Raw genomic sequence first — 27,064 nt, forward strand, 5'->3', positions numbered from 1 at the left:
AAATAAAAAAAAAAATGACAATGTGGTTGGGTAGTGTACAGTCTCAACTCAAATTTCTTAATAAAATCTATAAAAGACATGGTTCAGTGAATAGATGAGGATACTCAGTATACTAGATGGTAAAAAAAAAAAAAAAAAAAAAAATAGGAGATCCAGCTCCATTAGTGCCAGCTCAGGTCAAACAATCCTGAAATACTCCCCCAGCCTGTTTCCCATCCATACTTTTAAAGCATCACTGAATCCATCATGGTTCTGAATCTTCAATCAAGTGGTCTCAGTCCTGCCAAGATGGCCATTCTGCCTGCCAAACCTCCTTTTTATTTTGCTAAGTGGCTATCTCTATACATAATCTTGTTAACTCCTTCAAGTGTAAAAATATGTAATGATGAAAAAAAATGAACCGATAAATGACTAGTTGGGGCAGGGGGTTAAGTACACACATGTTTAGATACACATTCAGGAGGATATGAATTACTGACTTTTGAAGTTTTCTTCATTAGATTTCTAAGAGTTGCTTACATGCTTGGAAGAATATAGCTGTATAGATGTACCAATCTATCCTGTTGTTGGAAGGTCTTAAAAAAAGTCAGATTCATCTGGTACTATAATTTGAAATGGCTAAGGAAATTTAATTAAACTTCATTGTAAACGTTATCTCAGGAAATTTCATCTACCCAGTTTACTAATTTGGTATTTACTGAAGTAAGTTGTAACACACAATTATTAGGTTCATAAACAAAATAAGAGACTTAATTGTTTGAGCTTTAAGATTTAAGAATTATATTGGGGCGCCTGGGTGGCGCAGTCGGTTGAGCGTCCGACTTCAGCCAGGTCACGATCTCGCGGTCCGTGAGTTCGAGCCCCGCGTCGGGCTCTGGGCTGATGGCTCAGAGCCTGGAGCCTGTTTCCGGTTCTGTGTCTCCCTCTCTCTCTGCCCCTCCCCCGTTCATGCTCTGTCTCTCTCTGTCCCAAAAAATAAATAAATGTTGAAAAAAAAAAAGAATTATATACCTCTTAAATATAAAACTTTAACTGGCTTAATTCCAACTGAAGCACAAGTAATCATATATATGCTTTTCTGTATACTAAAATAATCCTTGCACATTAAAAAAATTTAATAGCCCATATTTAATTTGGAAGCTGCCATGTAATGTAAGATGGTGGTTGGTTACATGTACTACTTGACTTTACAAGATATGGAGATCTGGAGCAAAAACTCAGCTCTACTACTTAATAGGTACTTGACTGGGCAAGCTACTTCACCTCTCTGAGCTTGAATTTTCAAGATCAACACGGGTATGGTAATAGTATCTACACATCCTTTGGATGATTATGCTAGACCAATGACTCATTTTAGGCTTTGGTAAATAGTAATAACACAAACGGTAGTCATTTATTAACACAGGCAAAATTAGCTAATAGTACATGTCCGATATTGGGTGTTCAAGGGGACCAAATTTATTAAGGAAAGACTTTGTGGAGGAAGGTGAGTTAGGATGTGTATGACAAGCGGAAAAAGAAGGAAATTTCATACTGAGGCTCAGAGGTAAGAAAACACAAGGCAGATTTCGAGGTCTGTAAACCAAGTTCACAAAGGTTTATACTGAGGAAATAATTACGAGCAAATGGATTAAGTTCAGATCATAGAGTAATTGGAATAAGAAGAGTGAGTTTAGATGTTGGCAGCATAGATGTTAACAGCTGTGAAGTGAAACAGTTAAGTACTAAATATTGAGCACTGGAAGTAGATGTAAATGGAATGATTGTCAAAATGATATTTCGGCTAACATATATAGAATGCAAAATGGCTTCGCAGTATCATTTTCTAAAAAAGTTATTCAGTGGGAATGCATGTAAAAATGCACAACACTGTAACTTTCATGAATTCGATTTTTGAAAATGACAGGTTTATTTTCTTCATGTGTTTTAGAGATTTAAGTGATTTTACCTTAGAACTATTAAGCTAACACAAAAACCTCAATTTCAAGCAATAAAGTGGTGATGAAGTCCTGAAGCAAAGTGTCATTAGTCTTGGTTATGAACTGAGAAAATGGCATTAATATAAATCGCACTTTTTTTTTGCTTTAGGAAATGTAATTCCTTTCACACGATGATAAAATTGTGTATTTTCTCAACATAGGATGTTTAAAACTAATTTTGTTCATGTAATGCAGCAAGAATTATTTGGGCATCCTTTTTCTGTTGGAAATAAGCAGCAGCTTTTAACAACAAGCTGATTGTTAACAAAAAACTACATACTCGTTGTTTTGAGAGATGAATTCCTTAAGCAACAATGCTTTTAAGGTAATAATGTTTAGTTTTAGAATGGGTGTTTGTTTATATAATTTTTTTCTATTGTATTTTATGGGTTTTTGTAAAACTCGGTGAACATAAAGGGAAACTTTTTACTGATATGCTTTTCGATCACTGTGAAAAAATATGAGCCTAGTAGTTCTCAAAATGTGGTTGCCATACCCAGAGTAGCACCTGAGAAATTTAGTAATAGAAGTTCTCAGGCCCCATGCCAGACCTTTGAGTCAGAAACTGGACATAGAACCCAGTAGCCAATGTTTTAACAAACTCCCCAGATATTTCTGATGCACATTAAACCCTGAGAACTACTGATTTAAGCTTTCCCGCTGGATTAGAGATTTTCAATAAACTTTAATTACTGTGCATACAGATAATCAGAGAAATATAAATTTCTTATGTGTAACATTTTTCCATTCAGGCCAATTAGCATTTTCTAATTCCCTGAAATTTTGCTTCGCGGTGTTCATTATGCCAAAGAACTTAAGTAGATAATTGCTAACTTAAAAATGGTTTCTAAGTAATTCCTCATCAAGCCAGCAATTCATACTTAATTATAAATGTATGAAGCACTCCTACATTTTTAAAAATTAAGGGGGAGAGATCTAGTACAATTCTGCCCGATCTTATCCTTTAGGATCTACCCATCACTTCCATCTTAGACTTGTGTTCGTGACATAAAAGTATCAAGACTTGTTTTCTTATCAGTTCCACGGAGAGGTAGAAACTACCTTCTCTTATTAATCCAGATGCCACCATCTATTCATGTATCACTCTTCTAGTCATGCCTAACACACATGTGTGACCACACACAGACACATACATTTACATACAACACCATGGCCCAAACACTTCCAACCCAGGAATGAGTGCCATTGCTGTCTCACCTAAAATTATTGGTTTTTTTTTTTTGCTCTTACATAAATAACTTGATCAATTGTTGTTCTATGGTAGTGACATGAGGTATTATGCTTCCGGTACAATAAAGGCTAAGCAGGGTTTCCCAACTTTCTTAAGAACCCCATAAACTTACCTAACATTGTTTCTCAGAGAGGGGAAAAAACTGTCCAAATAGCTAACCTTGCAACCAAGAGTTTCTTATTTAAGAATTTCTATGGTCTAAGTTAGCATTACATAGCAGAAATAGAATGTTGAGCCACCTATATTAATTTCGACCGTTTTAGTAGCTATACTGAAAAGTAAAAGGATACTGAGGAGAGTAATAGGTTATTTAATCCAATACATCCAAAACATTACCAACTTAAAATGTAATCGATATAAAAACTGAGGTATTTTATATTTATGTATTTTTCAGTAGTAAGTCTTGTGATTTGGTATGTAGCTTGCCTTTATAGGACCTCTCATTTCTTACTGTAACTAGTGACTATTGCATGGATGTCATAGTTCTGACATCAGAAACAAGCAGGTTTTACACACACACACACACACACACACACGTATACGCATTAAAAACTTTATTCACATTCACCAAATTAAACTCCCCTATAAAAGGCTATACTTTTCTGTATAAAACCAAAGTACATGAAGATTTTAAATTATATACTTTTTTTTGCTTTGGTTTCAAGCAAACCCAAGTTGCTGCAAGTGGTACTCTCTTCTTTAACTTTTTAAGGTAGATTGTCTTACATTTAACTGTTTTAGAATGTTCCTTGCTGAGAAGTGGGCCTAAATGTCATTTTTATAGTGTTACCATAGTTCTGGAACCATTTTAAGCAATAGAATATTTATGGAAATATTTCCATGTTACACTAGTACATAAGCATTCTTAATTTAAGCCATGAATATAGTGGGGTTTACAGTTGGGCTTACTTTAAAAGAGGGATAATTAAATGGAATTTACTGAGTTGTACTAGGAATCCAGTTTAAGAAGCTATTGTCTACTGCCATGAATATTTCAAATATATCTTGGCCAAATTCTTCTCATTTTGTCTTCCTTGTTAATTTTTCTGTAGGTCTCCCAATACACTGAGTGTCTTTGTCATTAACATAAAAGGTACATGCAATCATCCTTATTACTTCAATGTATCCTCCCTAGAGTTTCCTAAGATTCTGACAGTTTGACACTTTCATCCTTCATTCACTCCTGCACTCCAAGTCTGTAGTGTTTTTTTGGTTGTTGCTGCTGTTTTCTTGGTTTTTTTAGAGAGAGAAACTGTGTGAGTAAAGCCAACAGGGGGAGGGGGTGGAGGGGGAGAGAGACCGTTTCTTGAGCAGGCTCCATGCTCAGCACAGTGCCCGAGGCAGGGCTCAATGCCATGACCCCGAGATCATGACCCTGACCCTGTGATAGAATTTGGTCAATTTTAGTGTTTTCGTTTTTTTAATTACAAAGGTAGTATGAAATTTTGAGGAGCTAAATATTCCCAGACTATTTCTGTTTTTAAAGTGCTGGTATATTTTGACTTTTGTAAACGGCGTTTTTTATGATGTTCTCCTGATCATTAATAAGTATGCTAAGTGTTATACAGTTGCAACACCAAAAAAAAAAAAAAGCAGTTTTAAGGGATTAAATACATTTTACTCAAGAAGTATTATTTAAACGTCGTTGAGTCATACAGTGTACAAAACAGATTTGAATAAACTGTGGTTCAATGAATTACCATTTTATTTCTTCCCTGTTTAAGATTTATCTGTATTTGTGTTAAGTCATTTTTCAGTCACAAATATCCCCTTTACAACCTTCTAGCATTTTTGAGTGAGAAAGAGCTATTTGGTTGAACAGACTCCAAACTCATTAAAAGTTAGTAATTACAGTGTTGAGGAACAAGAACTTCTTGCCCCTATTAAGGTCCTTCTATAGCCAGACTAAGAATCAAACGGATATGAAATGGGCACCTGGGTGGCTCAGTTAAAGGTCTGACTTCAGCTCAGGTCATGGTCTCAAGGTTCATGTGTTTGAGTTCCAAATTGAACTTTCTCCACAGTGCAGAGCCTGTTTCGGATCCTCTATCTGTCTGTCTGTCTCTCTCTCTCCTTCCCTCAAAGTAATACAAAAAAAAATTGACACGAAACCAAGTAACAGGATAAAATCAGATATAATAGTGAACTTGGAGGGAATCCACACCTGAGGAGAAAGGGGTAGTAGGGGTTTGAGACTTCAAAGAGAAGGAATGCAGTTCATGGGAAAATGCAAAAAGAGTATATGCTTGGTAAACAAGTGTTTGCTGGGCCACTCAGAAACAAAGGGACATAGAAGACTTTGATCAAGCAAGCAGGTCTTGCTAGGTTACTGTCTACCATACCTAGTTCAAATCACATAATATAGTTTATTTATGGTGATGGAGAACCTGTTCCAGGAAGGAACTATCTAAGTTCATTTTAGGCAGTTGAGTGGGAGCTCAAAAGCTTTTCCTGAATCTGCCAGATTTCAATTGCCTTTTAACTCAAAATAATCTTCATGCCAAAGTGGCCCATCTTGGGGTGGCCTGTCCTTGGCCCCTCCAATAGCCACCTCTATATCACTTCCCACTCGCTCCACAAAAGAAATTGGAAAATGTGTGGAGATAAAGCAAACGAAAAACCAGTCATGATGTTCCATTATTCCAAGTTTTGAGCTACTGTGTGAAAATAAATCATCAATTAACTACATATTCTCTTGGATCCAGTATCTCTTTTTCTTTTTAACCAGGTTTGTTAGGAGCTGTTTTTTCTTTTGTTGCCAGGTATTTTTGCAAATCTTCTAGACCTTTTGGGGAGTATTCCTTTCTGGAACATTGGCCCCTAAAGGCACACACATAATCATTTCTTTGATTTTAGGCCAATACAGGTCATTAACCAACCTATAGTATCTCTTTTGCCTTACCCAAGAGAGAGAAACCTCTGACGCTCTAAAAAGAGATAGTTATAAAACGAAGACCTCTAGCCTAATTCCATTCCTCATCCTTTCAAACAAAAAAGTATCCAAACAGTAGATGGCTTTCATTTTCAAGATTCAACAGATAATGTTTCCATCTTATTCAAGGACTTAGAATTTCAGTCTGGTCAAAGACCTCAATCTAACATAACAAAAAGCTTGTACTTCACTAATACTCTATAAATTTTTAAGTGAGTCTTCCAACATATCCAAGCCTCTTTTATACATGTACTTGTTAAGACCAACCAAATGTATCACTTCCCCAGACCTCTAAGTCCATCGTATTATGAAACATTAGAAAAGGTACTTATATGTGTGTATGTTTCCATTATGCCAATAATTCCAGATTTCCTAAAATTGTACAACCATTCTGGGACAGTATTGGGCTCCCAGAGTATTGCCTTCTCAATTCAGACTACCTTTTCTTTAAGGTAGCAAGTAGTATCTATGTTGCCCGCCTAACCATATGCTCACATCATGCTTAAGTCCATCCACGTTCAATCATGTACAGGTATAGGCGGCATTTTCAACTTAATAGGCCATTACAGAGAATTTGTGAATATTTAGTTATGAAAACCACCAGCGAGGTTCAAATAATCAGAATCGCCACCTCCCAAGATGTGTAGGTTATTATGTTCCACTTCCCTGCTTTGTAAAGCCTTTTGCAGGTGTGCTATTATCTGGGGCACCATTTGCCTACAGGCTGAGATCACAGGCTCTCCAGAAAAACTTTATTCCTCTTTAATTGTGTTTTATCCAAGGGGATATCAGGTACAAGAGGGCCGTGCTCTGTCAGTAGGTAGTCATTCCTAAGTTAAAGCTTTTCATCTTCAGGAGTTCTCTATCAAAATGCAAATTTCCCTCAAAAAGCTCTGAAAGGGACATGCTACAAGGCTATTTGTTAGGAAGAATCCTAGGGACGCTGGAACTCTAAGTTCAGGATTCGAATACCTTCTAATATTGTTTTGATGCTGATTTGAAACCTGAGGGAAGCAAAGAATGACTGTTCTCTAGGGCCAGAGCAAAGAGGGAAGGAACAGGAGCTAGAGCAAAACAGAGAGGCAGATCTAAAGTTCTGCTAATTACATTCTGAATCAAATAATATTAATGAGTCCTTGGTCATCTAAAAGCGCTCTTCCCATTTATGACTGGCGAGAAGACAGGTTGGTGGAAAAACAGCTTAGATTAAAAAGACCTATATTTAAGGCACTCCTCGAGTAGCATTATGGTCCTGAGGTTTCAATGCCAGCATCCTATTCACCAGCTGTGTGACTTCAGGCCACACTGCCTCTTAGCCCCCCCACCACAGGATAGGGAGGACAGTCAGGTTATTTAGAGGAATCTGATGAAACATATGTAAGCTCTGGAAAACATGTTACTATTACAATTACTATGATTCCTACCGTCACTACTAACATATAGAGTTTGTACTACATGCTGGGCATGGTTCTAAACTATTTAAATTTATTCATTTAATCCCCCCTCCACCCCGCCTCAACACCATGAGGTGGGTGCTTTCAAAACCCCCACTTTACTATTGAGAAAACAAGACACATGTATTGAGCAACTTCAAGATTTTATACTTGGTGAGTATTTGAACCCAGGAAGTCTGACTCCAGGGCCAGGAAACTTAGCCCCTTGTGTATTATGCTGCTACTGCTTTTTTCTTAACTGTTGTATTATTCTTTGTATTACTACTAAAGGCTATATTCCTGATGAATTTCAGATTATTTTAAGTAACATCTTAATACCTCAGTTTCCCTTAAAACCACACTAAGGATAACAGCAATAATCTGCCTCATGGGTTTGTTGCAAGGCTTTAATATAATACAGTTTGTACTAACACAGTATTTCTCAAAGTTTAAATTACCCGGAATCTTGTTAAAATGCAATTCGTAATTCATGAAGTTTGAGATGCTCCATTAACATTTTTAACTTCCTGTCTCGAGAAATTAAACATGGTACTCTTCCAAGCATTTTCTTTTTAAAGAGTAACAGACAGCATCTTTAAGTGCCTCCTAAATAAGCCAATTTTTAATATAATCACTATCAGTTTCCTGGGATAGAAGTAATATTTTGCCACCCTATACCTTGGAAATTGTGACAAGGTGTCATAGAGATTACATCGATGGCTGAATTTTCTTGTTCTATCCTTCTACTCTTCCCCAATAAGGGAGAAGGAAAAAAGGGACTTTTCACTCTTCTTTCTTTGAAATAAAAACAACAACATCAGCAGAGGACTGAGGGTAAGTGTCTCATTTTTATCATCTTCGGAAAAATTTAAAAAAGACATAAAAAAGACATTTTTCACTGCTCTATGTCCCTTGAGATTCTAAATCTCTCATTTCCTATCTTATTTAAAACAAATGTAAAAACAAAGCAAATGAAACCTTTTATTAATTCAGAGTCTCACAGGGAGAGGGTGTTTTTCTTGCTCTTTGGCTAATAATTCCCCCAAAATGTTTGGTAGAAGTTCTTATGAAATATAAAATATCAAACAGATGATAATAATTATTGCTATGAGATTTCTTCACATAGCAGCAAAGAAATTTCTTTTAGAAATCTAAACAGAACCTATACTATTAGAAAATACTGGGGCGCCTGGGTGGCGCAGTCAGTTGAGCGTCCGACCTCAGCCAGGTCACGATCTCGCGGTCCGGGAGTTCGAGCCCCGCGTCAGGCTCTGGGCTGATGGCTCAGAGCCTGGACCCTGTTTCTGATTCTGTGTCTCCCTCTCTCTCTGCCCCTCCCCCGTTCATACTCTGTCTCTCTCTGTCCCAAAAATAAATAAACATTGAAAAAAAATTAAAAAAAAAATAGAAAATACTTTCCCCCAGCCAGTTCTTAGAGGTGACAAAAGAGGTTCCAGTGATGAATATTTTACTCTTTCCCTCAGTCCATCCTAGACAGTTGTCTTAGCAAAAGAGTAAATACTATGCACTGCCAGTCACCCTGAAACTTATGGTCTCTACAGTGGCCATCTGATTGCTTCAATATTCATTTGCTCATTCCTCTCACCAACGTTTGAGAAAGTGTCAAGGAGAAGAAACAAAGTCGTAGATATGTGGGAGAGTGTCATGAGAGTTCACTTCGTGATTGTGCTCTCATTCATGCAAATGAATAAAGATGGAATTGATTTGAGAATGCCATAAATGTTACTAATTTCCAAAAGGGAAGCATGAGATAATAATGATAAATGTTTTATTATCAAGAGCTTTAAGAAGTATATAAAAGTTTGTCATTTTTTTAAACTTATCATTATTTAGAAAAAGTGTTCATTTGGTTTACAACTCGTTGACAAATTAATGAAATATTAAAACAGCAATACCATGGCAATGTTCAAAAGTGCTTACCTAGACTGATATTAATGCTCAAAATGATGATTTTATAGATAAAAGTACATCATGTTAATTTTCAACTCTGGCATTTGGGAGAATAACTTCCAAATAGTGTGTGAGGAATGCCTTATCTTTAGATTATTGTGTGACATGGAAGAAAGGGTAGAAATGTGTCTCAATTTTGAAAATCAGCACCCTTTCCTCATGTGTAGTCTTCTGCCGTGCTCTAAGAATATAACAATTTTTGCAATACATGAATTATAATTTAGAAAGAGATGGAGAGTAGACAAAAAAACTCAAAAGGTTTAAAAAACATTAAAGTTTATCTTTCAGCATTACCTCTTTATGAGGTTAGAAATTAGCAGAAGAATTAAGTTTCCTTAAAAGAGGTGCATTTTATAATGACAAGATTCTGTTTGGTAAAAATTTGGATTCCACATAAAAAGTTGAGAATTTCTCTGAAATGCTTAATGAATTCAGAGCAGTTGTTTAAATCCTTCAATGTATTTTTAATAATTATTTCTTATCGTTCCTGATTCATGCATAGTCATCCACATAAAACTACTGCATGGAAGTAGTGACCCAGATAGCCAGGAACAGAGTCTATATCCTTGAAAAGGTGTTCTTTTCAGGAAATAACGTTGTACATAAACCGGTCATAACCCAATGAGATACACTCCCCATCTCTTCCCTGGGGATTCAGCGGATGCCACTGCCCTCCCAAACTTAGGAAATGTTCTGGTATGTATTTTTAAACAGAGCTGATGACTAAATTATGTTAACAATCCTCAATGTTCCACGACTGAGACAAGTTACACACATATTTGAGAAGGAGGGGTGCCAGATTAGCAAAAGAAAGTAAAAGTTCATCAGCTCAGTTTGAATTTCAGGTAAATTTTTCATGTCCCATGCGAACATGCAACAGAGTAGCAGTATATCCCATTCAATACTTACACGCAAAAGCTACTTGTGTATCTCAAATTTTATTTACTGGGTACCCGGTACTTTATCCGGCAACCCTATTAAGAAGGCTATTTCCGGTTAGACCTATTATCTGGAGGAAGAAGAAAAGGAGGAGGAGGAAAGCCACAGCACCAGCTAAGACGTTCTCGTGGTAGAAAAGGTTAACTATTTATCAAGTGCCTCCTCTGTGTTCCAGGTTCATTATCTCATTTAACACTTCCCAACAGACCTCTAGGGTAAGTACTTTAATGGATGAAGAATCTAGCATAGTGCCTGGCACATAATAAGCACCGGTATCTGTTACTCATTTTTGTTTTTAATATCCCCATACCTCCTCTCGAACAAGAGGAAGCCGAGGCTCCAAGACCCCCAGACTCAGTTCACTTAGTTTGAAAGAAGGCACCTTGGTATTTGAATTATGGCCTGTTTCTGGAGCTTAAGATCTTAGACCCTTTGCTCTACTGTCCCAGACATTTTACTCTTTGAACATTTGAAGTTCCCTTCGTTTGGACTGTTCTAACCCATGTCAACATAACCATAGTTGGATCAAGCTGAAGCTCAGAAAAACGGGGTACAGCTGATCTGGAGCAAAGGTGTTTGGGATAAGCGTCACCATGGACAGGCATTCACCACCACCAACAACAAAACTTGCAAAGGGTTACAGAGGCAATAAGCATCTGAAAAACAAGTACCATCCTGGTCTTCTGACTCTCAGCAGTGCTCAAAAATGTATCTTAATTTCAGTTTTTCCTTCACATGTGTTGAATAAACTCATCAATAGAAGAATCATTTAATAATGTCCCCTAATTTTCTGGTCATAAATGCAGAAATCAATGATAAGGCCACCTGTTACATACTTCTTCAATTAAACTTATCTCAACCGCTAAACCTGTGAGTAGTTTATTGGCAAATTCTTTAAAAATCTTAATTATCAACTCTATTTCCATTCTAGATAGTCCAATTTTGAGTATATTACTTCTGGAAAAACATTATTAATTCAATTTCTGAGTAAGAAGATTTCATAATAATTCAGACACAAGATTTTAACTAACCTGCCACAGCCTTCAGATTTATAGAGCAGCAGAGGTGATGAAGTGAAAATAGACTGGAAATCATTCTGATAACTACACATCTTCCTCCAGTTTCACCATTTGACCAATGAAAGAGAAGAACAATATAGTCTGACAGTTTAATGACTTATTAAAATCAAGGGCCAAGTAGCCAGACTTATTTTTGAGGCTCTAACAATTAAGATGAAATTCAAAATTAAAATTGGTTTATAAGTCTTATTACTAGTGTAATATTTAAGCTTTTTTCCTCCCTTAGCACATGCTTCAAATGTTGCAGATCTTCTCATAGTATCGCATTGTTGCCAAGTGCAGATCATTTTAAATGAGATTTCAATGAACTTTGATGGGAACTTTTTTTCCTGTCTACAACAGCGCAGATATGTCTACATGAATGCCAGGCTGAACAATAATTCTCATTTCTCATCTACTGAAAAGGCAGAGGTGGGGCGCCTGGGTGGCGCAGTCGGTTAAGCGTCCGACTTCAGCCAGGTCACGATCTCGCGGTCCGTGAGTTCGAGCCCCACGTCGGGCTCTGGGCTGATGGCTCAGAGCCTGGACCCTGTTTCTGATTCTGTGTCTCCCTCTCTCTCTGCCCCTCCCCCGTTCATGCTCTGTCTCTCTCTGTCCCAAAAAAATAAATAAATGTTAAAAAAAAAAAAAAAAAAGGCAGAGGTGATGGTTATGGGTCTTAAGAACTTCATTTTTTTAAAGTATTTCCAAAGAGTACAGGCTACTCAAAATGAAGTTGTATGGTCTGTTCAGAAAAGCAAGGAACTATCCATCTTTCCAGAGTGTTTTGTGTAAGAATCTTGAAGTCTATTCTTGATATCAAAGGTAATTCTTTGTGTATTACAAAACAGAATACATTCTTAGTCTGAAAAACTTTTGTTGAACAAGTCTTCTAAAGTATAATTTAACTGCATATTCAAAGCCCACCCTCTCAGGATGCAAAGGAATGAGTTACACAAATTTTGATTTTGTTTCTTGGCATCATGTGCAAGGTGATTATTATTTGTATCAATAATGTTTAATATTTAGACAGGAAAACTGCTTTTTCCAGATGACAACTTCTCCATTCCTTTCCTTTGGAACTTTTGAACTTTCATATAGTTCATAACTGTGGTTTAACAAGGAGTAATAAAAATTGTATTTTCCCATTAAAAATAATCTTTGAAGATTACCTGTTGGTAGAAAAAGATATTGTTTTGAATTTATAGCAGTGTTTTCTAAATTTGGCAGGAAAGTATCATGTCATTCTCTAAAGTTTTAAGGGAAGCTACAAGAAAATAGAGGAATCTGACACTTCAAAGGCTGGTTTATAGGTAATCATCGCAAACTGGCAAGTCACCTAAGTGGTATTTTTCTGTGCCCTTTTCATCCGTTTCTCACCCCAGGCTTTCCTGCTGCCAAGTTGAGAAGGAAATGAGTTTCAAGATTGGATGTATGTTTAAGTGTCAGAGTTGAACCGGGGTTTTGCAAAGGTGTATTAGGAGACCGATATCAAGCAGAAGGCAACCAAGGGAAAACTTCAGGCATCCAACAACTCTAAATGATAACGGAAGCTTTATACTAAATTGTAACTTAAAGGACAAATGAAAATTTTGGGTCCTCAGAAAAAACATCAGCATTGTCTAGGTACAAACTAAAGGTTAAATTCATGGATCTCATTTATTTAAATGGAGATAAATCATATTGAAACCTATTTATATGTGACTCATTATTATGAAAGGCCACAAATTACATAAATTAAACCTTTTCTAGAATGTAACATTTATCTACAGATTCTTCATGAAGTGAAACAGAACTAGGATGACCAGTCACCCTTATGTAAAAAGGATTTCTGGTGCAGCATCACCTTGCTGCTCTTCCATGGATGAATGTTCCAATGATTTTTCTATTCTACTCTGAATGCCTTATACGCATTTATTTGGTCCCAATGGAAACTAAGGGGATAGTAACAATGACTATTCTTCCTTTACTTCCTCGTAAGAGATAGAGAAGTTCTAACTCACAAACATCTCTTCCTATCTCTCACTCCTTTGCTTACATCTCTTCCTATCTCTCACTCCTTTGCTTCTTCCCTCACTGTGCTTCACCTAGAAATATTTAATAATGCTAAGTCACTTCAGAAAGCATCCCCTTTTTCTGATTGTAAAATAAGCCCTTCTAATTATCACCAAGATTTTCCTCTCTTTCATGAATTCCCTGCAAAGACAGTTGCCTGGGTGACATTTATATACCTATTCCAGGATGTTACCACACAAATCAGAATATTTAATATAATGACAATGTTTACTTTTTATGTTTTTAATATTTTGAGGGAGGGCCGGGAATGGAGATTGAGAGTGTGTGAGCAGGGGAGGGGCAGAGAAAGGGAGACACAGAATCTGAAGCAGGCTCCAGGACTCTGAGCAGTCAGCACAGAGCCCATCGCGGGGCTCAAACTCACAAACCAAGAGATCATGACCTGAGCTCAAGTCGGATGCTTAACCCACTGATCCACCCAGGCGCCCCTGGACAATTTTTTTTAGTCTCATTAGTGGTAGAGATTAGCAATTAAACCCAAGGTTAAGCACACCCATTTTGTATACCAGTTGAATTTTGAAAATGAACATTATAAAAGGACGTGTTTTGCAACAGTGACAATCTGCTCAAAACTTTAGGTGATATTGAAGAATACGTATTAATTACAGAATCTCATTTTTCATAGTTAATAAGCTAAACATCACAACCTATCAAACCACCTTACTATTAAAAACAAGTAAAAATTCAAATGATCTCTTTCCGTAACACCATGTTTGAGACATACTAAAAACATGAATTCTAAAATTTTATCTTCTCTTTGGTTTGATATATGTATACAGCTTTAACTAGTTGTTTTAAGGAAGACTTGTGCCTTTTGAGTGACGGTGACCTACCTATTTAAAACATGTATCTTTGGCCATGATATTGCCTCAAATTTTGCTTCTTTTGAAAATGCTGATCTTTAAAAAAAATCCAGTAACACCTCTTGGAGAATAGTAAACTGAACTATCATCTAGTAAGCTTGATCCCACAGATTTTAAATTATTCTAGTTATCAATGACAACACTGTGACATATTTCTGGCAGATGCCTTGCTCAAGTTCAGCTGTGCTTATGTGTTGACATCCCCTCACTTACAGCATGGCATGCTTAAACCCAGAAGGATTTGTTGCAATGTGTAGAAGCAGAATGGAAGATATGGGGAAAGGGTCTAAATAACTTTGTTCTGACTACTGATTTGGGGGGATTGTAAAGGTAATTTTACCTGCTAACTTGGACAAGAATTTTGCACTTTTTATGAAATAAATTCACTACAAAGCCAAAAGGAATAGCAAATGGATTGTATCAGAAAAGATGTTAAAAGGTATATGGTGGTGACGGTCAACCCAGATCTTTTACTGGGTATATTCCTTTAGCCATTATGAGTTCTACTTCCCCCACGTTAAGATGATACAACCTACCACATGGTAGTGAAATGACATTATGAGAGTCACTCTGCAGAATGCAGAATGACAGGACCATAAATATAATCAGTAATAATGCCTATATACTGAGTGATTTGGGGGCACCTGGGTGGCTCCATCAGTTAAGCGTCCAACTCTTGGTTTCAGCTTGGGCCCTGATCTCATGTTTCCTGAGGTCAAGTCCCTGTGTCAGGCTCCATACTGACCATGGAGAGCCAGTTTGGGATTTCCTTTCTCTCCCACTCTATCTCTGCCCCTCCCTCTGCTCAGGCTCACTCTCTTCCAAAATAAGCTGAAAACTTTAAAAAGTAAAAATAGAACTATATACATGTATTTACATATATATATGTATTTACATATATATATATATGTATTTACATATATGAGAGAGAGAACTTGCCATAAGCCAGACACTGAGCTACATTCTTGTGAAAGTAATTATTTCATTTGTTTCAGGAAACTGACAATCTCAAGTTTCACTGGTTTCCCCAAGGTAACTCTCAAGTCTAGAAGGTATGACTTAGTACCCTATCTGGAAAGTACTTAGAATCTTTAATTGTCTTTGACCCAAGTGTGACAAGTACAAGTATGATGTGGTTATCACGAAACAGCCAACTTTTCAAGGTGACTTTATAGAAATAGAGTGGTAAGAGCAAAGAAGATGCTCTTCCCTCTGACCTTTGCCCTGACCAGACCTTGCCAAGAAACTGGTGTTCACTTGTGTTCTGTACTGGGTGCTTTAACAACAGAATATTCAGCTTAAAGACAGCGACCGATTAATGTAAACCCTTAAATTTCTGCCATCTGTAAGATAATTACAGAATCTGAAGATTGAAAAAAAATATTGTCAGTAAGTGATAATTGTCTTTAAATATCTGACAGATTATCCCATGAAGGAAGCCTAGACTTGGTCTATGTTGTCCTCGAGTATTATTACAGTGACCTGAAAATAGTCAACCTTAGAAATTACAAAGTATCCGCGCATTGGCTGGAAGATCATAGGACAGAGATATCTTAGGGGTAAGCTTAATACATAATACCCTTTCTTCAGGCCACTTTGAAGTTCTTTGTTTTGCCACTTTTACTACATTGTCTTGGTATAGACTTTTTTTTTTTTTTTTTAATATCGCTAGGGACTTACTGGTATTTTTAAATCTTTTGATTAGCATTTTTTCATCCATTGTAGAATACCCTCATGTATTACATTTTTAAATATCTCATTTGTCTCACTTTTCCTTAAGTTCTGTTTAAATATATTAGATCCTACTTGATCTCCTCTCCTGTGTTGCATTCAGGACTCTTTAGTCCTATCTATTTTTCAGTTCAACAATTCTGTCTTTAGCTGGGTCTGAATATACTATTAAGCTTCAATGGCAGAGTTTATTTTGAGTGGATTTTAACTCCTTGCTAACTTAAGGCTTGATTAAATCAGGTATATATCTGACTTTTTATGGATTGACCTAAAATATGTGTTTGTGTAATTCCAAAATCTTCTGTTGTAGAAATTTATGAGTTGTATATTAATATTTAACTTGGGAGTTCGTGTATACAGAAAATAAAGTTTTGGCCACTTTAACTTAAAGATATTCCATCAGATGGTGGCTATCCTAAGATGCAGAATCATAGTTAGGAAACTGGATTTTGTCTAAATAAAATTTTATTCTTTATTTTGCATTTTTAAATGTAAACCTCACTTCCTATCTTCCATCCCTAATCTTTTAAGTCCTACAAAAGTTTCTCACATTTAATTAGTATTACCCTAATACAGATTTTACAAGTGTTATTTAATGCCAGTTTTCACAAGTATTAGACGTTCCCAACAATTAAACTTACAAAAATATTGTCTTAAATACTTTTCACTTACTTTTACTTACAGAATGAAAAATATATAATGGCAATGCTGATTTCTATATGGTTTTCTTCTAAGGCCCTGAAATGATTTAAAAAAAAAAAATCAAATTCATGCCTGAAGTCCACATCATTGTTTGAATAAAATGAAGTTGGTTTAAAACTATTAAGCATTTTGAAACACCCAGAGAGGATTGGTTTCCTTTTCATTTCTTCAGTGATGTGTCAAATGTTGGAGTCTATCCAGGCATACTAAAAAATACAATTTTAATTTGAGTAGATACTTCTCTGTGAACTTATTGTCAACCTTTTCTGGCAAAAATCTTCTATAATCTCTGCCTTTTTACACAAAGATTTATGTGTTTCACTACCCAAATCAATGGTTGTAGAATTACGGGTTATGCACATGTGAGGCCTTATGTAGACTCTTCAAGTGCAGGTAAAATCAGGGATTAAAAAAAAAAAAAAAAAAAAAGGTTCTACAGAAGAACTCCCTGATAATTAGATATGAACAGAGTCACGAATTGCTAATTAAAAAAACCTCTCTAAAATCCTGTTGGACTATTTCTAGCTTTTGTAAATCCATCTCCTTTGGGTAAGTTACTTGGCAGGAATTGAAATATTTATGATAAGCATGTAGGAAAAAGACTGTGGCATATGAAATGAGATGATTTATACATCATTTACTTATCTTGCATTCAGTCTTTATGTATGTTCATGAAACAAGTAACAAGAACCCAATTCGCAATGGTAAGGCCCTCTGGCTGGTCCAGGAATGGCTCAGTTTCAGGCAAGGGGCAAATGTTGCCATCAGGACCCAATATCCCTCTACTCACCTTCCTTCCCTTCTCCTCCATACCAACCACTCCCTTACAGGCCAACATTTCACATGGCAGCCCGCAGGAGCTATGGGCTTACAGCCTGGCATAAAGAAGACATCTTCCCACTGGTGCCAACAAAAGTCCCAGATTGCATACTGTTGGATCAACCAAGATCCTTGCCTCTTTCTGTACCAGTCACCACAGTCAGTGAGAAGGAAAACACTCAACAGCCAGATAAAGCATGAGCCCTTAAGCACGTGCACATGAGGCCTATAGAGGGTGGGGTACCAGGGAAGGGCAGCTCACATAAACACATGCACTGAGAGAGGAAGAGGGAGATTTTTCCCCACAGTAAAAGTGTGTTGTTACCAGAAGAAAATGGTCATTAGGTAGGCAAATACTGCAGCAGTCTCTAGGAACATGTAATATACGGCAACCTAGCATGTGCTTCAAACAACTCTTTAAAAACAGATCTCCTTAAGATCTACCCTATGACCCAGCAATAGCACTGCTAGGAATTTACCCAAGGGATACAGGAGTGCTGATGCATAGGGGTACTTGTACCCCAATGTTTATAGCAGCACTCTCAACAATAGCCAAAGTATGGAAAGAGCCTAAATGTCCATCAACTGATGAATGGATAAAGAAATTGTGGTTTATATACACAATGGAGTACTATGTGGCAATGACAAAGAATGAAATATGGCCCTTTGTAGCAACGTGGATGGAACTGGAGAGTGTGATGCTAAGTGAAATAAGTCATACAGAGAAAGGCAGATGCCATATGGTTTCACTCTTATGTGGATCCTGAGAAACTGAACAGAAATCCATGGGGGAGGGGAAGAAAAAAAAAAGAAAAAAAGAAGTTAGAGTGGGAAAGAGAGCCAAAGCATAAGACACTCTTTTTTTTTTATTATCTTTTTTTTATTTATATATGAAATTTATTGTCAAATTGGTTTCCATACAACACCCAGTGCTCATCCCAAAAGGTGCCCTCCTCAATACCCATCACCCACCCTCTCCTCCCTCCCACCCCCCATCAACCCTCAGTTTGCTCTCAGTTCTCAACAGTCTCTTATGCTTTGGCTCTCTCCCACTCTAACCTCTTTTTTTTTTTTTTTTTTCCTTCCCCTCCCCCATGGGTTCCTGTTCAGTTTCTCAGGATCCACATAAGAGTGAAACCATATGGTATCTGTCTTTCTCTGTATGGCTTATTTCACTTAGCATCACACTCTCCAGTTCCATCCTCAGCCGTAATAAGACGCTCTTAAAAACTGAGAACAAACTAAGGGTTGATGGGGGGTGGGAGGGAGGGGAGGGTGGGTGATGGGTATTGAGGAGGGCACCTTTTGGGATGAGCACTGGGTGTTGTATGGAAACCAATTTGACAATAAATTTAAAATATTGCAAAAAAAAAAATGAAAAAAAAATAAAAAAAATAAAAACAGGTCTCCTTAAATGTTTCAGTAGACTAAAGATGACCAACCTCCCTGATGAGTTGTAGAAAAAACAAAATTCTCATAGCTCACCAAACTTGACTAAACCTGGTAGTTTCATAGTTCTATAGTTTGGTTATGGCCAGAACAAAAGAAATCTAGTTAACATATGCCTCTGATGGACACCCTTAAACATCTTGAAGATTCTTTGTAATATAAAGAAGTTTGTTTGAAACCTACATAAAATAACAACTTCCTAATAATGGTGACTGGAGATTTTTTATTTTATTCATTTCTGCTAAAGGAATTCACTTGGTCAAGCAAAATTCAGTCAGTTCATGAAAGTTTTCAACAAGGTTAAAAAGGATTCTGATTATAGAAAAATTCATAGTTCCCAAAGGTTTGAGAATATTCTAAAATTGTTCTCAACCACAGGAAGATTCCAGTGCTGATTTTTAGTTGCCTCATAACCATTGGTAATCTCCAGTCATCCAAAAATTTGGAATAATAATATTTAGGTCATCACAACCCTACCTGAAAATTAAATAACATATATGTAAATTCCAGACAGATGGGACACACTCAAATATATAATAGTTCCAACAGAAAATTATTTCTCATTCATCTAATAGTCCAAGATGGTATAGCTGGTTGGCAAAGATGGTTCTCCCCCAATCATCGACAACCAAATTCTTTCCATTTTGTGGCTCTACAAACTTTAGGGCTTAATCACATGCAGCCATTTGCTAGAAGAGGAAAGCAAGGGAAAGCTTAGCAACTTCTCCATAGCACACAAATGGAACATATCACTTCTGTGCATCATTTATGGAGGGTCAAGGCTATACCCAACTCAAAAGATGTTGAGGTATGTTGCCTAGCTTGTCCAAAAAAACAAAAAAATTTTTTTTCTTTTGGCCATAGTAACAATGCAAATGTGTTGATTAAATGGTTCTCTTTGATAGAACTTTAAAGATTTATCAAATTTTGGCTGAAAGACTCATTTACTATGATGGCCCTCAACAAAACAAGTTCTTTGTGAATCAAACTTCACTCTAGACATGATATACAGCATTACGTCCATATCCATCCTAATTGACAAAGAGATCGACCCATACATGGAAAGAAAATGGCCATTTTAAAAGGAAACATCACATTTGCAAATTTGGCCAGTATGACATGTCTCAGTCCAAGGTATTATTAAATCTAAAGATAAAGTTCTCAAAAATAGTTTAATGATTTTAATATGACACTTAGCAAATGAAAAAATGTTTACAGTTTAAAATTCTAAAAGGTTACTATGGCCCAAGTTTTTAAATTACAAATCAAAGATGCTTAACATGAGAATTTTCTTCTGTTAATTTGCAGATGATTTGGCTTTCTTCAACTGGATCAAGTTACATATAGACCATTGGTTTACTTACATAGCCATCTACCCCATTCCTCACTATAGCGGCCCCAGGAATTGTCTACACACATATCTGGCCTCATATGCCCAGACTCACCCCTGATATGCTGGCACAAATTACAATACTACTAGGGAATAATATAAAGTCATTAGCCCACAAGGCAGAATCAAAACCATCGGAATTGAAGCCACAGGGATTCCTAAGTCCTATCGGATAGGATAAAGTAGATCACTATGCCAAGAATGGTGTTTTAGAGAAACCAGTTATTCATTCACATCCTAATGGGCCCACACTCTTGTATAGAGTTTTCAATCTAACAAAAAAAAAAAAAAAAAAAAAAAAAAGGAATGTAGATAAGGCTGTAAATGGAGTGAAGTTAATGCTCACAAACACACATCAGTGGACTAATTTTTATACCTAAGGAGATTCTGATATTCTCTTGTAAAAGACAGCTCAATAACAGTCATGGCCTTTGTTGTAATGCATCCAGAGTAAGTCACCAGATGAGAATATGACCCTTGGTCAAAGGAGTACAACTGAGCTTAGCGTTAATTTGAACAGACATGATGGCATAAAACAAAGATACGGAGACCAAAACCTTGTCAGTTAGAATGTAAATGAATCCTGCTGACAGAAAACTTTTCTGCATCCAGAAGCCAGAGTCGTCAGGGGAGGCCCTGTGAATGGCTGCCTGTCAAAGCTTACATAGAGCCAGGGCTTCCCCCACATACTTTATGTGATGCCGAGCAGAATTGGAGGCAGCGATGAACAGAAAAGTGCACTGGAGACAGTGTGCCTTGTATGCTATGCAGTTTAGAAGACTCTAGTACACTAGCAATGTGTTTAGTTTTCTGGGGTTTTCTTTTATTTTTTCCTACATTCTTAAGTATTTGAACTCACAGAAATCTTAAGTGAGAGGCAGAGTTGGGTGAGCCCATGAAAAGTGATGCCTTTCCTATGTTAACAGAGTGATGGCTCAGTTATTTTCCTGGCTTCCAGCACAGCTGTGGCAAAGCATTTTTTGTAGCATTTAAGGCTGCTACCACCTCTATAAAATTGCCCTGGAGTTCTAGTGATGACTTCAAAATCAGGTCTCTTACCCTCTGGAATCTACTGAACACTCTGTAGTAATGGGGCCCCAACTAACCAGGTGATGTAGGCAGTTAGGAGGTAAGAGGACACTGATATCTGGATGTAACTAAAGTTTGTAATATGCAAAATTCTATCTGTCAGAGGTACTGGGGTAAGGAGAAATGGGGCAGCGAGCCGATATGTAGAAGTTGATCTGCTGTGGGATCTGCACACTTCTCCATGCTACCTAGGAGACAGAAGTCACCTGGAACATGTGAGAAGTTTCACATTTTACAGTCAAGATAATAGTGATATTACAGAAAGTTTTACATTTAACAGCTATTAAAAATGTGTATTTCAGGGGCACCTGGGTGGCTCAGTTGGTTAAGCATCTGACTATTGACTCTGGCTCAGGTTATGATCTCCTGGTTTGTGAGTTTGAGGCCCGCATCAGGCTCTGTGCTGACAGCTTGGAGCCTGTTTCAGATTTTGTGTGTCCCTCTCTCTGCCCCTCTCCTGCTCATATTCATATTCTCTCTCTCTCTCTCTCTCTCTCTCAAACATTAAAGAATGTATATTTTAGATTTGAAAACAAGATCACTGATCCACACTTTGCAGATTCTTTCAAATCTATTTTATTCACTTCTCCTTCCTCACACACAAAGCTAGTAAAACTAACTCAATAGTTTTTACCTCATCTCTTTTTAATACAGAATTTTCTCATAGAATATCTCACTACCCACTCAAACATACTTTTACTTTTAATCATACCTGACTCTCATAGTATGCCTGATGCACCAGTTCACACTCCTCCATGGTACATTTTCTCTTTTGGTTGCAAATAATCTGTTTATTATTCAAAGAATGAATTAATTTAAGATACATTACTTTCATTCAGGTCAATTCTGCACCGGACTACAGCAGAAGGTGGCACTGTGAGCAGAAGGGACACCTGAGTGGGATTTGAGATCATGAATTTATACGGAGAAACATGGTAGAACTAGGAATCTCAGATATGGATAGGGGTCTGGACAAGGAAAGTAGAGGCATCACTAGGAAATGAGCAAGACTCTTGAAGAACTAACGGCACACTAAATTCCAGTATCATTTACCTTATACATTTTGCAAAGAGTGAGAAGCTCAGGGGCACCTGGGTGGCTGAGTTGGTTAAATGTCTGTTGATTTTGGTTCAAGTCACCATTTTATGGTTTGTGAGTTCAAGTCCCGCACTGGGCTCTGTGCTGGCAGTGGGGAGCCTGCTTGGGATTCTCTCTCTCCTTTCTCTGTCCCCATCCCACGCGCTTGCTCTCTAAATAAACATTAAGATATTTTTAAGAGTGTGAATCTCAGCTTTTATCATCAGCAGTTGAGATCAGGAGAGACAATTATGAAAAACAGTAGTTGGAACCTGCATGTTACCCTTTATGTATTATATTTAAAAACATGAAAATGGACAATGTTTGGAATATACAGTATCACAAGTCAATTACATTTTTGTTTCTAGAGAAATATATCCAATGTCCCAACTAACATTTCACTGTCCTGCTCAATGCCCTTCAGCCCAAATGTTCAAAAAGTTTTCTTCATCAGAATTTAACCTACACAAACAATGTAAGGATTTGTGCTTCTGAGCAGGACTGTTGGGGCACAATTTCTTTCTAATATTCTTAGACTTTAGGAAAGAGGTCTCTGCCTTTTATCTCTTACAACTAAGCAGTAGACTCCAACAACAACAGCACTTTACTTTTTAATAATTCACAGTGTCAATATGCTGTGGTTCTTGGAGAAGCTTTGGACCTTTGATGTTGAATGTACTTTGAGTCAGTTCTCAGCTTTGGTATGACTTTTGGCAAATTAGCTTCTCTGAGCCTCAGTTTTTCTCATCTGTGAAATGGAGATGACTAATACCTTCCTTTCAGGGCTCATATAAGGCATTTAAAACTCACAGCAGGTAAGAGAAAATTTCTATTTTTTGCCATCCATTTGGTCTGACAGATCATGCTGACATTTTCTCATTGTTGTGCAGTTTGGTGTAAGGGCTGCAGTGTGGTGTAAGTTAACTGGAGCACCTCAACATCTGAAACCATGAGGGCCTCCACTGGTCTAACTTCTTCTCATCACTCCACTTCCAGGATAAAGTCAACATACTTCTAGAAAATAGAATGAGAAACTAACATCTGCTACACATCCAACAAATGTCATGTGTTAACCTACTGAGCTCAGTTTTTCAGATGGATGAACTGATTTAGAAAAGGTAGACTGTACAAGACCACATACCTACTAATGGCAGAATGAAAATTCAAACACAGTCTGCCATGGCATTTCATGCTCCTTCCACTATACCAAAAATCTTTGCACCAGTAAGAACAAGTCCTATAAAGAGACATTAAATCTCAAGTACAATTCCAGGTCCTTTCAAACTATTTCTAATGATCGATGTATGACAAGTATTTTCTAATTTCCTTGAACTTTTTAATCACAGAGCTAAGGGCAGAAAGGCAAGAAATAAGGTAGAATATAAAACCCAAGAGTACAGACACTTCAACTGTTATGTTCAGTGTTGTAGGACTTGGTACTGGTACCTCACAGGCTTTCAGTCAGTATTTGTGCAGCAAAAAATGAAGCAACATGTGTCTTAACGCAGCTTCTTAAATCTTGGTACTACGGAAAGGAAGATAACAGACTCAGGCTGGGGACTCCTTCCATAGCTTTGAGTCACTCATTCAATAAGTATTTATAGTACTAGGTGCTGCAGGAATGAAAGAGATACAGTTTTTGCCTCCCAGACAAAACTTTTCAAAGAAAAAAGAATACTCATAAGCAATTTGTAATCATCTGTTATATACAGTCTGTTATAGAAGATATAATCTAGATATAAAGAAGAATCCTCTGATAAACAAGTTAGTTTTCAGCAAATGTTTTAAGTATAAGCATTGAGGTAAAGAAAAAAAAAGTTACAGAATTTCAGAGCAGGAAGACACCTTAGAGATTGAGTTCTGTCACCTCTGTGCTCTCCGGTAACTCAGGGTAAAACTCCAACTCCTCCATATCGCACAGTGGGATGCTGACAGTTTTCTTCCTGCTCACACATCTGGCTGTATCTCTCACCATGTTTTTTCCTCCCATTTTAGGATCTGTACTTGTCCAAGGGCATCTCATTCTCATTTTACCCAAAGCCTTGCCCCATCCTGCATCTTATCCAGAGCATCCCTACATGCTACCTTCCTCTGGCATCCTCTGATCATCCACAGCATCATCTCAGTTCACTTCAACTTTGCGGTCACAGCACCTCTCCTTGAGAGCACATCACCCTCAGGGGTCTGTCGAACCATTAGACACACAGTGTGACCACAGTCTCTCTTACCGGACAGCCAGCTCCCTGATGGTGGGAGCCAAGAGTTGCCCTCTTTGGAGCCCCAGTGCTTTGCTCAGGGCATGGAACGGACACCTCAGAGATAAGCTCAATTGTCCAGAGGCAGATCTTATCAAGAAGGTATGAGAGACAGAAGCCACATCTTAAAAGATGAGTAAAATTTGACTAGAGAAGATAGACTACCTGAATTCCAAACTCTAAGAAAGCTGGGAAAGTTGAAGGAATGCTTGGTGGGGGACTAGTCTGGCTAGAGCAGATCAAGTAGAGGCCAGTTTTAAAACCTGGGTTAGGAGGAGTCTGGTTTAGTAACCTAGAGAAATACAAGTATCCTCCTTTGAAGGAATTTCATCACATTAACCTTTTTATACACCTTGGCACTTTCTATGCCCTCAGCAATAGTCTAGGAGTTACCGGAGGATTTACGGTCAAGAGATGTTTCTATTTATCACACATCAACTGATTCAATAGCCAATACCTTAGAGAAGCAGCCAGATAACAGAGTACAGAAGAATACTATAAGCTTCATATTTAGCAGGGCAAGGACTATAGGTAAGGGAAGCTATGGGTAAGGTCTCCAGGGCATCATGGTTTGATTGTAAGCCAAGTAAGAGGCAAAAAATATACTTACATATATAATATACATACATGCATATATATATATATATACACACACACACATATACAAACATATACACACACACACACACATATATATATATGCATGTATTGTCCAAAGACATCTTAGACATCCTGAAACAGATAGTCACAAACTATTAGTCCTTTCATTTATAGAAAGGCAATCAAAAATAGACAGTATTTTTATTCTAACATTTACAGGGATAGGAACTGAAACATTTCTGTCGGACTAAGTATCGACTACCTCTTATGATACTATTCTTTTTAGTGAATAATATGGTTTAAATAGCTCAAGTGCTAATTAGTGATTTTCTGGAGAAACCTAAAGACGTTCTGCTGAGTGTGTAGGTGTGTGGATCTGTGCTACTGTACAGAAATAGGCAATTAATTACCTCAGTTACAGTGGAAGAGATGTGCTATTTTGCACATTCCCTTTCCATGATGCATGACATAGCTCTCTGAATTCTTTAACACAAGCCTCAAAGAAATGAAATTGCTAATCACAAACCATCTTGTGACATGCAGAGTGGCACCACTGCACATTTAATTCAAAATAAAGTTTTAAAAAGGTGGCAAGAATTCCACGTAAATATATCTAAGGATAACATGTGAAACCATGCCTTGGAATTTTGACTGTTTCCCCAAAATTACATTTTAAAGTTAACAATGAAGCTAGGGAAGGTTCTACATGGACAACTTTTGTTTTAAATTGTTGCTTTACAGCAGGAATCGTATTCCACTGTATGCCTAAGCCATCTCTGCACACATAAAGTAATGTGTCTTTTTTTATATACCATATTCATAAGAAGTTAAAAGATGTGATGCTTACTAAGGAGTGGAATCTTAAGTCAGAAAGCACAAGACAGGATGATGCAAAGATTCTTGATGGCTTGTCTTCAGTTGGAGTCACCCTCACCACGTACCTCAGTGGGGAGGAAATTCTGACCTTTCATTGTCATCTGATGATCCCCCATGATCCTCATTCTGAAATGGCCTGTCTTTTCAGTGATTTATAGGTTTCTTTTCTTTTTCATAAAACCATTTGCCACCCTTTTAAGATGCGATATCTATAAACTTCTTTACCCTATTGGAAAAACAAGATTTTAGTAGTTATTTTTTTGGTCTAGTAGTAAAACTAGAATTGCAAAGGCAAAGAATGAACCAGAATGAACACAGAGATTAGAGTTTCTGGCCTCACCTCTGCCATCAAGTCTGTGTGACCCAGAGGTTGCAATAAAGGGTCAAAGTTCAAGCAGGACTGGAATGACTGAGGTAGGCTTGGTGGAAAAGGCTGTGAAAAATCCAGTTTTTTGACAACTTAAATTTTTCAAGAGAAGCCAGGAATATAGATTTAGGCGAAAGCTCCTGATTTTTTAATTTGAAAACTAAATTTAACTAAAAATAATTGAAAGTGAACAGATAGCACATGTC

This window comes from Herpailurus yagouaroundi, unplaced genomic scaffold (genome assembly GCF_014898765.1).
Source record: "Herpailurus yagouaroundi ecotype Mexico unplaced genomic scaffold, PumYag 159, whole genome shotgun sequence".
Classification (NCBI taxonomy): domain Eukaryota; kingdom Metazoa; phylum Chordata; class Mammalia; order Carnivora; family Felidae; genus Herpailurus; species Herpailurus yagouaroundi.